A 15,265-nucleotide genomic window follows, 5' to 3' on the forward strand; every position below is an offset into this window, starting at 1 on the left:
ACAATGACCTTAAACTTTTCATATGATCTGATGATCAGGTATGATTACATTGCAGACATTGCTAAAAGGTTGATGAACAAAATAGAAGTATAAAAGCTGATAATGTTGATTTTACTAGTATTTAATACTTAAGGGGATATTTATAATACAATCTCTTGGTTATTTTTGTTTTGTTATGTATTGCATTGTAGTTCATTGGCATCATGAAAAACAAGGGAATTAAATAAAATATCCTGATAAGTTTATGATAACAAATTAATTGTGATTATTTGCACTAAAAGTGCAAAGATGACAAGTCATCCAGTTTTAACTCAATATTGTTCAAGGAATAGAAATTGTGTATTGTTATGATACTAAAACACTCATCTTCTCATCTTAGTTGAACAAATCAATGAAGAACAGGTTACCATTATAGTGTTTACAGTTCATTGTTTCTGATTTTGACTTCTCTTTCACATCTTCCAACAAGTAGCTTCATAACCTTTAGATATGAATCTGAGTGTCCCTAATACTTCAGGAAAGTCAATAAACATGAAATAAGTTTTAAATGGAGGGAAAATATAATAAAATAATTTAAAATGCTTTTCTTGGGATATAGCCAGCCACATGGAAGGAATATACAAAATTTTAGTATATTTTGGTGAGAGGGAACCAGCTGGAAGTCATCCAAGGGTGGTCTGCTAAGCCACTCCCTTTAGGAGGTCCCTGGTTGGCTTGGCTCAAGGAGCCCAAGGTAACCAAGCCAAGCTGCATGGGTGCATCCAGCTTTTTCTGCCAAGCACCAGTGAGCGCAAAGCTAAATGCATAGATATATTTTTTGAGATATAGTCTCACTCTGTTGCCTAGGCTGGAGTGCGGTGGTGCGAACTCGGCTCACTGCATCCTCCACCTCCCAGGTTCAAGCAATTCTCCTGCCTCAGCCTCCGCGGTAGCTGGGATTACAGGTGCCTGCCACCACGCCCAGATAATTTTTGTATTTTTGGTAGAGATGGGGTTTCACCACATTGGCCATAGGGGTCTCGAACTCCTGACCTCAAATGATCTGCCCACCTTTGCCTCCCAATGTGCTGGGATTTCAGGCATGAGCCACTGTGCCTGGCCAATGCATATTTTTAAGTATTATTTTGTTCACATATTTTCTTACAGAATTTGCTGAATATTTAGCTGAAAAAACAGAATTTATAGCAGGATATTAATTTTTTAAAAAATTACTCAGGACTTAATGAAGCATTGTACATCTATGCACTATAAAATGCTTTATGAAAGAGAAAAATGTGAGTAGAAAAAAAAATATGGGTCAGGTGAGGTGGCTCACGCCTGTAATCCCAGCACTTTGAGAGGCCGAGGTGGGTGGATCAACTGAGGTCAGGAGTTTCAGAGTAGTCTGGCCAACATGGTGAAAGCCTGTCTCTACTAAAAGTAGAAAAAATTAGCGGGGTGTGATGATGGGCACCTGTAATCCCAGCTACTAGGGAGGCTGAGACAGGAGAATCACTTGAACCTGGGAGGTGGAGGTTGCAGTGAACCAAGATCGTACCACTGTACTCCAGCCTGGACGTCAGAGCAAGAATCCACTTCAGAAAAGAAAAAAAGAAATATATATATAAATATATGTATATGTATATATGTGCTATGTACTCAAAAGTACATAATTCTATCTATAGATTTATATATGTACACATCCTGTACAATAGTTGCATTAAAATATGTACTCATTCACATCAAAACAGGGAAATACATTGACAACCATTTCAAGTAGTAGTACTAAGAGCTAACGTGTATTGTACTTTACTAAATATGGGAATATTATATGTTTACATATTTTTGTTTATTTAATATGTAGCCTCTATACAGCAATTTTAGCATGAATGTTTGGCCACATGGGGCTTTTGGAGAATTCTGTTTAAGAGATCCAAAGACCTTTAACTGTTACATTCCTAAACAAACTCTTCTTTAGCAAATCCTCCTTATACTGCTGGTCTGCAGGTCTACCTGCTCCCTCCTCTCCCCCCATTTCTGAGTACCTAGCCCTCTGTTAAGAATGAAGTGGGAGAACTGGTGAGTAAGCAGAGCTTATACCATTAGAATAATTATAGGCTGGGGAAAAAAAGCCATGTTAAAAGAGTGACATGTAATTCATTGAACAAACATGTAGGAGCCATTATGTTTCAGACTATCTTGTTGGGGAACATACAGGGATGAACATGAGAGACAAATTTCTCTGTCCTCATGAATCTTGTATCTTAGAGGGAGGAACTGTGAAATAAAAGGCTAAACAAATTAAAAATAAAAACGTTTCAGGAGGTGATATGTGTTACAAATAGATTAATGCAGAATCATGTAGTTATCTGGGGGAGTTGCTCTGGGAAGGCCCTCATTTCCTCTTCTGCTCATCTACTCTGAGTGGGAACAGAGAGCTCAAATACCTGACAACATGGCAGGGAGTAAGCCATGAACATCTAGAAGGGGCATCCTAGACAGAGATAAAGGCAAATGTGAAGATGGTAGATGTTGTAGAATATGAAAAAAATCGTAGATGGTAACAGAGCTTGGCATGTTCAAGGTAGAAAAGAAGGCCAGCAGAGCTGTGGGGCGGTGAAGGAGGCGGGAGAGGGGCCACAGTTGTCTGCAGCAAGGTAAGGGACAGGTCAGAGAAACATTTGTGGACCATTTTAAGAAGTCTGAACCTTATTCTAACTGTAATAGGAAGTCACCACAGAGTTTTAAACAGGAGTAGAACATGACATGATCTATACTTTTAGATTATCTGCTGTTAAATAATGGCTTTAAAGGAGACCTAAGAGGAAACAGGCAGACACCACTGGAAACTCTTGAGAGTCTAATGAGAATATGGTGGTTTAGACTTAGAAATTTTCAGAAAGAATGGAGAATGGTGAGAATGGTGAATAGATCCCAGATACAGGTTGCAGATAGAGTCAGGATAACAGGCTGAGGGTGAAGAATTTTCTCCTAGATTTTTTTGTCACTATTAAGCAACTTGGAGGAAGGCAGGTTTCCTTCACTGATCTACAGAAATATTGTGAAGATTAAGTTGGTAATGTAGGAAATTAGAAACTTCTGTGTTGGCCAAGTTAATAGTGAGTCAAACATCTTAAGTACAGGTGTCAAGTTGACAGTTGGATGTAAAACAAGTGTAGACATAGTGGAGACGTCAGATATGCGCATGCACACACACAAACGCACACACACACACACACACACCCCATTACATCTTTGTCATGTGCATTGTATTAAGTCAGTTTCAAGACATAGTGTAGGATTACATCCCCAAATCCTGGAGAAAAAAAAAAAAAAGTTTTCCAGATGGACTAGGAAAAGAAAGAAACACTTTTATTTGCAAATGTGGATTCAAGAGGCTATTCCATGGATTCGTGTTGCATTCATTTGATAACTTTTCGGCCCACATTGTTCTAGGTGTTGTTGCAGCTAGAGGGTTTCTATTTCAAAGCTCACAGTTTATTATATGATCTTTGAGTTAGTGTCTGTTGTAGCAATTGCAAATATACTCTCTGAGGCACGTGCAAAGATGACCTCCTATCAAATATAAACAAGGTCAGACAGCTTTCCCCCAAATAGATTCAGAGAATTATTATTATTTTTTAATTTAGGTGAATTTAACAAAACTCATCAACACCAAGTGTTTGGAACTCAAATTGTAGCTCAGAAAAAAATGATTATGTCAAATAGCCTATATTGCATCACAATGACTGTGGAGTCACTTTAACCCAACTTACAAAACTGATAAATGAAATTATAATGCTAACTTGATAATTAATAACGAGAAATAACTATTATCAGCTTAAAACTAAATGTTCAAAAGATTAAAACTTTCTAGCTGTCTAGGAAAGTTTACTATGTAGTCAAATTATAATTATAAGATAGTTTCTGTGAACATACCATTTTAAGAAGATGTTTTCAGAGTTTAAAATTTAACAATTGCCTGATGTAATTCTCTAGAGGAACCACCTTTTCATTGTAAAAAGTATATTAAAGTCCATTGGCTACTGTAATGGATGTGGTACCTGGAGTCACACAATTTTATTTCCATCCATTACACTGTCTCTGCACTTTCTGCTGGTCCCAGCCTGTCTCCCTTTCCTTTGAGAAATTGCCCTGTTCCTATTCCCTGTGCCTCTGTTGGAGTTATCAACCACAGAGCTCTCTCTAACCATTTATAACTCAGATCTTACTTAGAAAGACCCTTCTCCTTGGTTGTATCCTGGGGTCCGGGGTCAAGACATTAAAAACTTTGTTTTATCTCCCTACTGTAAGGCCAATATGTATTGCATCAGTATGGGGTCCAGGAGGATGATTGGAACAGGGAGCCCTTTGTGTTCTAAATAGAAAGCGCAGTGGCAGGCAGATTTCAAACAAAAATATGATTCAAAGCAATAAATCCATCCTCACAAGGTTAACAAGAATTCTGGAGAGAACTATAGTTACAATTAAGCATTGATTAGGCTGCACTTGGACTCACTTTTTGTAACCATAAGTCACACAGCACTGGATGCTGACCATCTGCATCCCCATTGTTCAGAGGATAGGACCTCTGACATGAGAATCGTAAGGCTTTTGTTTAAGAATTGATAAATTGTTTTCAGATCCTGAATTCCAGTGAAACAGCTGACTCCAACTAGTTTGAAGACCCCCACACTAATAGTTGCATCAGTTACCCTTGTCCCAATCCCCCAGGGGCAATGTGATGAGAGCCAGATGTCACCCTACATGCACAGAGTAATGGGAAAGGAAGCCAGCCACAATTATGACTATGGCCCTATAGGACAGTTTACAGCTTCTAAGACAGAGAGAGAATCCTAGTCATCACTGACGGTTCCCTTGGGATATAAACCCTGGCTCCTTGGCTGGGAATATTACTCCTCACTGTAACATAAATGCATTTTCTCAGGAAAAAAAAAAAGCCCTTGCCCATTCTCCTTCAAGTTAAGCATTTGATTCTTTAGCAAATGACTCCAGGTCTCATACCCTTTAAATCACAAGGCTTTCCCTTAACCCAGGTTCTAGTTTTGCTTTTTGTGTGTTTGTTTTCTATTCTTATAAAGTATTTACCATTCTGTAAGGCAAAAATATTAATAGTTCTTCTTATAAATACATGGAAGAATTTTAGAAATTGTTTATGTGAGAATAAGTATGTGGTGTATGTGTATAGGCAGGGGATACAAACGTTGGAATGTATTTAAATGTGGTAATGATGATAATAGAACAGGCATTTAGAGCGAGCCATATGTGTAATCCATTGTGTTAACATGTTTATAATGATAAAATCATTTACTCTTCACTCAGAAGACATGGTGTAGGTAATACCTTATTTTATAATTGAAGAGACAGAAATAGAGCTTAAGCAAGTTTCCTATTTCAAAAAGCAAATGAAAGGTGTAAATGAGATATGAACTCAGTCTTACTTTAGCCTACGCTCCTGCATTCTGTTCAATGTGGATTATGGCAGCTGTAGTCTTTATCTACCCATATACCACTCCTTCTTTAGGAAAAAATATCAACATTTTAATTTTGATATCCACTTTTACCCTAATGGATGGGTATGTGGTTCTGGTGAAGCTCTCCATCTTGGCATCCATCTATTATAGGTCAAATTGTGTCTTCTCAAAATATGTGCGGATTCTCTTCCAGTATCTGTAAATGCAACTTGATCTGGAAATAAAGTCTATGCAGAATTAATCAAGTTAATATGAGGTCATTAAGGTGGGCTCTAATACAATTAGTATCATTATAAGAATAAGAGATGCAGAGACAGAGAAGATCATGTAAAGATACGCAAGATGTGCACCCCATGGTGATGGAGACAGACGTTGAAGTGGTGTTCAGTAATCCAAGGAATGCTGTGGATCCCTGGCAGCACTGGAAGCTAAGAATAGATGCTGCTTGGGAGTCTTCCGAGAGAATGCAGCCCTGCTGACACCTTGATTTTGGAATTCTGGCAACCAGAACTGCGAGATAATACATATGTGTTGTTTTGAGACATCCATTCTGTGGAACTTTTTTAAGGTAGCCATAAGAAAATCCCTAGGCAATTTTAAACAACATGTGTGACTTGTTTAGTCAGAGTAATTGGTTCAGGGTTGAATACATGATAGAAGCTAATCTATAGTACCCACCTTGGGACTTTAACTAAAGTTTTTAAGACAGGAGAATAAGTGTCTAGATTAGGACATGCTCTTTACTTCAATTGAATGGAGATACCATGACATTAAAAGCAGGGTCAGAAAGTGAATGACATGATGCCATGCTGATGTGGTTATGCCTCTAGATCCAACTATGGATCCAGTTTCCTTTTGTTTAAAGTGTTTTTATTGCTTAAAATAGATATATTTGTAATATACTAAATGATTGCCCTTTCAAGAACATCTGCAGTTCAAAGGCTATTGAATATCAACACTTCTTCCTACACAAATTGATACTGCCAATTATTGACAGTGTGATCTCTCTTATTTAATTAAAAAAATATTTCTTGACCTCAGCACTTGAGCCGAGCTGGCACCTTGCCCTTTGGGGACCAGATATTCTAGCATAGAGATGCCTCATCTGAGCCTATAGAGAAGCTGTGCCACCTCAGCATCTGAACCAGCTTAGTGCTTTGGATTCAGGGATTGGAGCTTTGGCCCAGGGGAGCAGCCATGACCCTGGTGTTTGAGCTTATGTGATGCCTAGTGCCCAGGGAGACATAGATTTTGCCAAACTGTATCACACTGCCGTATGGGCCAAGTAGCAAGCAGCAGCACCCTCCCTTCTGGATATGGGCCAGCTTCCTGGGGTCTGAGCTGCTGAGGTGCCCCACATCCCTGGGGAGTGTAGCCAACATTGCACTGTTCCTTGACCCCTGAGCCCTTGCTCTCACACACTCAGCCTCACAGAACTGGGACACTGCTGTGTTCTACCATTCTAGAGTCCAGAGTCACCAATATGCAGCACCTTCTTTGCTGGTAACCAAGTTGTCACTGTATTTTGTTGGCTTCCAAAGTGCAAATGTGCCCTGCTTCCCCAGGCTCAAACCTCTGGAACAGGCCTCCCTCTCCAGAGCCATGCCAGTGTTGCACTTGGACCTCTAGAATCAGAGTAACAGCTGTAGCTCTGCCCCATAGGCCTAAGCTACCGAAAAGCATCTCAGACTCATAGTCTGCTTGGTGGAAGAGCTGCATCCATGTATGCTTAAGGGAGTAAACCTGCATCCATGTCACAGGTGCCTCAGTAATTAAACAAGACACTGAGCCCTGCACTCCAGCTCCACACCACACTGAACACCTATGCCTTGGAACACAGCATCAGTTCGGCTGCCTGTGGCCCAAGTAACACCCAATACCAAAAGAGATCCCTTCAGAGAAGTCTCCCCACTGTGTAGAAAATGAGACCAGGAAGATCATTAAAGTCCTTCCCACTGAGAACCCTAACAATCTATGTTGCCACAACTGCTGCCACAAACTCCCACAGCCTAGGCCACTGAGGCACCTACAGTCATTGCTGATGTTGATTAAACCTGAAGAAGCTACACAGAGACTACACTATTGTACCCAGCTAGAATCAGAGCCAATGCACTCTAACCAAACAACACTCTAAAACCCATTTGCAAGTAAAAGCATTTCACTGTGAAAGCCACTCTATAAAATTGGAAGACGTAATGGTAATGGTTCTACCAGATGCACAGGTATCAATCAACACAGGGATACAAGAAATATGAAAAAAAAAACAAACAAGGAAACATGATATCACCAAAGAAAAACAATAATGATCTAGTAACTAACCCCAAAGAAATGAACATTTACAAGTTTTCTGAAAAAGAGTTCAAAATAGCGATCTTAAGGAAACTCAGAAAGATACAAGAGAATACAGAATAATATCAAAAATACAATTTATTTCAGTAAAATCAAATACAATTTATGATCCAAATAGGAATTTAACAGACATAGATACCTTAAAAAAGAACCAATCTGTAACATTAGAGCTGAAAATCTCAATTAATGAAATAAAAAATACAAGTGAGAGATTCAACAGATTAAATGAAGCAGAAGAAAATCTAAACTTGAAGGCAGATCTTTTGAAATAACCCAGTCAGATGGAAAAAAAAAAAACAGGATAAAAAATAGCAAAGAAAAGCCTGCGAGATTCTCAGAACACCAACAAGTGAACAAATCTTTGTATTATGTAAATTCCAGAGAATCAAGAGATGGAGAGGGGCACAGAAAGCTTATTTAACAAAATAATTGCAAAATATTTCCTAAGACTTGGGAGATATATGCGTATCTAGACCCATAAAGCTTAAAAATCCCCAAATAGGTTCAGTCCAAAGAAGCCACAACTGAGGCACATTATACTCAAAATGATGATAGGCAAAGACAGAGAGAATTTTAAAAGCATCAAGAGAAAAACACAAAGTGACATATAAGAAAATTCTCATTAGACTATCAGTAGATTTCTTAGCAGAAACCTTGCAAGCCAGAAGAGAATGGGATGGTATTTTCAAATTGCTAAATAAAAAAGAAAACCTGCTAGCCAAATACTTTACCCAGAAAAGCTGTCTCTCGGAAATGAAGGAGAAATAAAATATTTCCCAGATAAGCAAGAGCTAAAGGGGTTCATCACCACTAGATCAGTGTTACAAAAAATACTTAAAGGAGTGGTGACAGTCTGAAGCAAAAGGAGAATAAGTTTTACTATCATGAAGACATATGAAAGTATAAAACTCACTGGTAAAGGTAAATTCATAATAAAATTTAGGAAACTCCATTACCGTAATGGTGGTATGTAAATCTTTCAAATCTTAGTATGAATGTTAAGAGTTAAAATGGTCAAAAATAACTATAGCCACAATAAGTTACTGAGGAACCCATGATATATAAAGATGTAAACTGTGATAACAAAAATATAAATTATATGTTTGAAAAGAAAGGCTAGAGTACTTATATGCAAATGAAGTTAGTTGTAATAAGCTTAAAATAGTCTATCATAACTTTTAGATGTTTTAGATCAGCCCCATGGTAACCACAAAGCAAAGCATTACAGTACATACACAAATGAGAAAGATGAAATCAAAACTTAGCATACAGAAACTAATTAAATTACATAGGTAAACAACAGGAGAGGAAGAAAGAAACAAAGGATCTATAAAACAACCAGAAAACAATAAAAAATGTAAGGAATAAATCCTTATCTAGCAATAATAATCTTGAATATAAATGAATAAACTGGCCAATCAAAAGTTAGAGTGACTAAAAGGTCACCAAATGCTAGTATTTTTTATAAAATGGAGAATTTAAACCTGCAGATAACTGCTAGAGTTTTGTTCCCAATGTAAGTATAAGTCTTAATGCATATTAAGCACTCCATTAAACACTATAATTTTTTTTCCTTTCAAACTCTTTGGTCCTTATGATTCTGACACTCTAACATTGGCGTATTGTATCATAATGATCTAACAGGGTATTATAAACAACTATATGCCATCGAATTCGATAGGCTAGAGGACGTTTATAAATTCCCAGAAAAATATAACCTAGATGTATAACCTGAATATAAATGGATACAAAAACGTGTTCCAATTACATTCTGCCTATGAGAAATCCATTGTAGCTTTAAAGATGCAAATAACTTGAGAATGAAAGGAAGGAAGAAAATATTCCATGTCATTAGTAACCAAAAGAAAGCAAGGGTGGCTATATTTATATCATATAAAATAAAATAAACTTCTAGTAAAATTCTGTTACAAGGAACAAAAATGGTCATTGTTTAGTGATAAAGAGGTCAATTTATTAAAAATACAGAACTACTATAAATATACATATCACATATTAGAGCACCTAAATATACAAAGCAAATATTCATGGACATAAAAGAAGAGATTGATAGCAATGATAACAATACAATAATAGTAGGAGACTTCAATTTTATCATTGAAATATTTATCTCAACACTGCATAGATCAACCAGAGGGGAAATAAATTTGAACTGCACTTCAAACCAAATAAACAGATTAAAAACATTCCATCCAACAACAACAGAATATACATTCTTTTCTAGTGTACATAGAACATTGACAGACAGATATAAAACTTTCCATCCAACAACGACAGAATATACATTGTTTTCTAGTGCACAGGGAAGATTGTTCAAGGTAAACCATATGTTAGGCCACAAAACAAGTCTTAACAAATCCAAGAGCACAATGGTGTTAAACTAGAAATCAGTAACACCAGGAATCTTGGAAAATTCACAAATATGAGGAAATTAAACAAGCTTCTGAACAACCAATAAGTCATAGAATAAACCAAAAGAGATATTTTAAAATATCTTAAGACAAACAACAACAGATACGCATGTCAAAACCTATAGGATGCAACAAAAGCACTTCTAATTGGAAAGTTTATAGCAACAAATACCCACTTTTAAAAAGAAGAAAGATCCCAGGTAAATAGTCTAATATCATACCTCAGGGAGCTAGAAACAAAGAACAAACTAATCCCAACATTAGCAGAAGGAAGAAAGTTATAAAAATCAGAAGAAAAATAAATAAAATAGAGAACAGAAAAGTCATAGGAAAAAGTCAATTAAAGAAAGAGTTGGCTATTTGAAAAACTAAGCAAAATCAACAAAACCTTTGTTAGAATAACAGAAAAAAAGACAAGACTCAAATAAATAAAATCAGAAACAAAAAGCAGAGACATTACAACAGAAGCCTCAGAAATGAAGAGAGTCATAAAGGACTATTGTGATCAAATATATGCCACCAAACCGGATACCCTACAGGAAATTGATAAATTCCCGGAAAAATATAATCTACTTAAATTGAATCAGGAAGAAATAGAAAGAATGAACAGACCAATAACATAAAGAGATTGAACAAGTGTAGTAGTCTGTTCTCACACTGCTAATAAAGACACACTGGAGACTGGGTAATTTATAAAGGAAATAGGTTTATTTGGCTAACAGTGCTGTATGGCTGTGAAGGCCTCAGGAAAACTATCATGGCAGAAGGAGAAGCAAGCACGTCCTTCTTTACCTGATGGCAGGAATGAGAAGTGCAGAGCGAAGGGAGCCAGGGAAGCCCTTTATAAAACCATCAGATGTCATGAGAACTCACTCATTATTAGGTGAACAGCATGGAGGTAACCACCCCATGATTCAATTACCTCCCACCGGGTCCCTTCCACAACATGTGGGGATAATGTGAACTACAATTCAAGCTGAGATTTCGGTGGGGACACAGTCAAATCATACCAACAAGTAGCTACCATCTTTCCAATAAAGAAAAGCCCAGGACCAGATGGCCTCATGACTGAATTCTACATAACATTAAAAAAAAAATTATTTCCAATTTTCTTAATCTCTTCCAAAATAAGAAGGTAGTGTGTAAACTTTCAAGTACATTTTACAAGGGTATCACCACTGTGACATCTAAGCCAGACAGATACTACAAGAAAATTCAACTATAGATCAGTATCTCTGATAAACATTGATGCAAAAATTATCAATAAAATATTAGCAAACTGAATTCAACAACACATCAAAAACATACATTATGATCAAGTGGGATTTGTCCCTGGCATGCAAGATTGGTTTCACATATGCAAATCAGTCAATACGTTACATCACATTAACAGAATGAAAGATAAATACCACATGGTCATCTCAATTAACGTAAAATCATTTGACAAAACTCACCGTCCTTTATTGATTAAAACTCTTTACAGTTTAGGTATAAAAGGAAAGCTCCTCAATGTTATAAAGACCATTTATTTACTAACAAAAAAACAAACAAAAAAACCACGCACACATACAACAAAAAAAAACAGCTAATATCATAATCAATGGGGAACAACTGAAAACTTTCCACTATGATCCAGTACAAGGTAGAGATGCCCACTCTCATCACTCTCCCGTTCACAATGTATTAGAAGTCCTAGCAAGAATAACAGACAAGATAAATAAATAAAAGGCATCCAAATCAGAAAGGAAGAAGTAACATGATTTCTATTTGCAGATGCCATGATTACCCCAGAACTGCTAGAACTAACAAATGAATTCAATAAAGTTGCAGGACACAAAATTAACGTACAAAAATCAGTACTATTTCTATACCAAAATAATGATCTAGCTGAAAATAATTTCTTTAAATCCCACTTATGAAATCATGAAAAATGACTACAAATAAATGTACTCAAAAAAGTGAAAGATATGAACATTAAAAACTGTAAAACATTGATGAAAGCAATTAAATAAGACACAAATAAATGAAAAGATATCCCATGTTCATGGGTGAGAAGAAATAGTATTGTTAAAATATTTACACTACCCAAAGTGATATACAAATTTAAGGTTATGTGTATCAAAACTTCAATAGCACTTTTTATAGAAATAGAAGAAAACAATCCTAAAATGTATATGGAACCACAAAAACTCTGAATATCCAAAGTAATACTGAGAAAGAAAAAAATAAACTTGAAGTCTTTATTCCTAATTTAAGTTTATATTATAAAGCTACAGTAATCAAAACATTATGGTACTGTCATAAAAACAGAAACATAGACTAATGGAACAGAATAGAAAGCCCAACAAGCAATCCAAATATATATGGTAAAGCAATTTTTAACAAGGGCATCACAATAACATAATGGAAAAGAATAGTCTCTTTTTATAAATTGTGTCGGGAAAACTGGATTTACACATGCAAAGGAATAAAAGTGGACTGTTAGCTTAGACCATACACAAAAATCAACTCATAATAGATGAAATGCCTAAATGTAAGACCCAAAACCATAAAACACCTAGAAGAGAACATAAAGGAAAGTATTCTTGACATTGATCTTTATAATAATTTGATTTAATGTGAAACCTAAAGCTCAGGCTACAAAAGCAAAAATAAATAAATGGAACTACATTAAACCAGAAAGCTTCTGTATAGCAAAAGAAGCAACTTAAAATATGAAAAGGCAACCTACAACCAGGAAAAATATTTGCAAATCATGTATCTGGTAAGAGGATAATATCCAAAATTTATAAAAACACAACTCAATAGGAGAAAAACAAACAACCCAATTAAAATATAGCAAAGAGCCCAAAGATATATTTCTCTAAAAAGGTATAAAATTGGCCACCAGATTTATGAAAGGTGTCCAACATCACTAATCATCAAGGAAATGCTAATTAAAATAACTGAGAGAGCACCACACATCTGTAAGAATGGCTATTATCAAAAAGATAGAAAATAACAAATGTTGGTGAGGGTATGGTGAGAAGGAAACCCTAGCACACCACTAATAAGAATGTAAATTGGTCCAGCCACTATGGAAAACAGTATGAAGATTCCTAAAAAATTAAAAATAGAACTACCACAGAGCCCAGAAATTCCTCTTCTGGGTATATACCTGAAGGAATTAAAATCAACATCTCATAAAGATATTGGCATATCTATGTTCAGTACAGGATTAGCCACAATAGCCAAGGTATGGGAACAACCTAAATGTCCATCAATGAGCCAATGAATAAAGAAAATTTTTATATATACACAATGGAACATTATTCAGCCTTAAAAAGCAAGAGGTCTCTGACATTTGCCACAGCAGAGATGGCTCTGAGGACACGCTGTTAAGTGAAATAATCCAGATAAGAAAGAAAAAAATGTTGCATGGTCTCACTTATATGAACAATATATATTTGAGCTCATATGTGTGTGTATATATATACAGTGAAAGGAATGAGAGAGGAAATGGGGAGCTTTGGGAAAGGATGCAAAATAGCAGATACATAGAATGAACAAGTTTAGAGGTCTAATATAAAATATGAGGACTAAAGTTAATAAAATTTTATTGTATTAGGGATTTTTGTTGAATAAAGAGATTTTAGCTGCTTTTGTCACAAAAAAGCAACTGTGATATGATAGCCATGTTAATCAGCTTCACTATAGTAACCATTTTACTATCTATATGTATCTCAATTACATCGTGTTGTAAATCTCAAATATACACAATAACATTTATTTTTAAATATTTTTATGTAGATTATGTATACAATGATATATACATTACAGTGACAGCCCAAAGTCTGCCAATTTTTATTTTTTCAGCCTGCTTGGTAGTAGAACTCTGATTTTGATCTTTGCATATGGTAAATGGTAAATTTACCATATTTACCAGCTTTCCTTTTAGTTAAGGAATTAACTTCTGGCCAATAGGTTTCTAAGAGTATTGCCCTATAATTCAGAGCACATGCTTTTCTTTTTCTTTTCTTACTTTCTGTTGGTTAAAGTGCAGATATAACAGCTGGATCTAGAGCAGCAATTTTGGTCCATGAGGTGACATTTGGGCATGGAGGCCTGAATGAAGGTTAACAAGATGGAGAATTTGAGTCTCTGACATCATGTAATACCACGCCAGCACTGAATCACTAATTCTGAACTTCTTTGGGAGATAATAATAAGCTTCTAACTTATTTAAGTCACTTCTGTTTTAGTTTTGTTTTCTATTATTTACAGCTAAGTCTAAACCTATTAATATATTATTTTATCATCATTTCTTAAAGATAAAGCCTATCCTATATCTGTTCATTTCATTAAGTGATGCTCTAATCCATTAAATCTAATGACATAAATTAACTCTCAAATTACATTATTATGAATTTATTTCTAGTATCTTCTGGGCAATGATGAATGGAATGTAAGGGGCATTCTTGACGTATTGATAATAGATTTATATAAAGAACAACCAAGATAGCTTGCATTTCTCATTGGGCTCTTCCTAAGGTGCTTACCTTAATTAACTTCATGACAACAAAACCTCTCCAAGATTTTATTTTTCCAGGTTTTCCCATGTTTCCCATGTTTTTAAACATGAACACTGAGGACAAGGATTCTCATTACATCAGCCAAGAATTTTAACTTAGGCCTCTTTAAAGCCAATGTTATATGCCATTGCATATAAAAGATGCAAATGTTCTTTAAAGTGGCAAGACAAGAATAAATAAATGTAAAGCAATAGATAAGTTAATATGTACTACAAGAAAAGCCCAAAGTGCTATGGAAATCCTAAAGTGAAAAAGATCCCGTTCTAAGGAACAACTATTAACTCTTATCATTTTCTATTTTTTTATTTGAAGTAGCTCAACTTCTCACACACAAAGCCCTTTAGATACTTCAATCTTGCTATAAAATCAGTTTTATTATAAAATTCCTCTTTTTTGACAAAATGTTTTCTAGTCTTTAAAGAAGACATTTTTAGTGTCCCAA

General features: G+C 35.6%; 1 long non-coding RNA gene across 1 annotated transcript in view; it reads left to right on the top strand.

The window, feature by feature from the left end:
• Positions 1–15,265, top strand: part of LOC129051631 (uncharacterized) — a 75,596-nt gene that overhangs the window by 11,360 nt on the left and 48,971 nt on the right. The gene's annotated exons all lie outside the window — the stretch shown is intronic.

The sequence above is a fragment of the Pongo abelii genome, chromosome 17 (genome assembly GCF_028885655.2).
Source record: "Pongo abelii isolate AG06213 chromosome 17, NHGRI_mPonAbe1-v2.0_pri, whole genome shotgun sequence".
Taxonomy (NCBI): Eukaryota; Metazoa; Chordata; class Mammalia; order Primates; family Hominidae; genus Pongo; species Pongo abelii.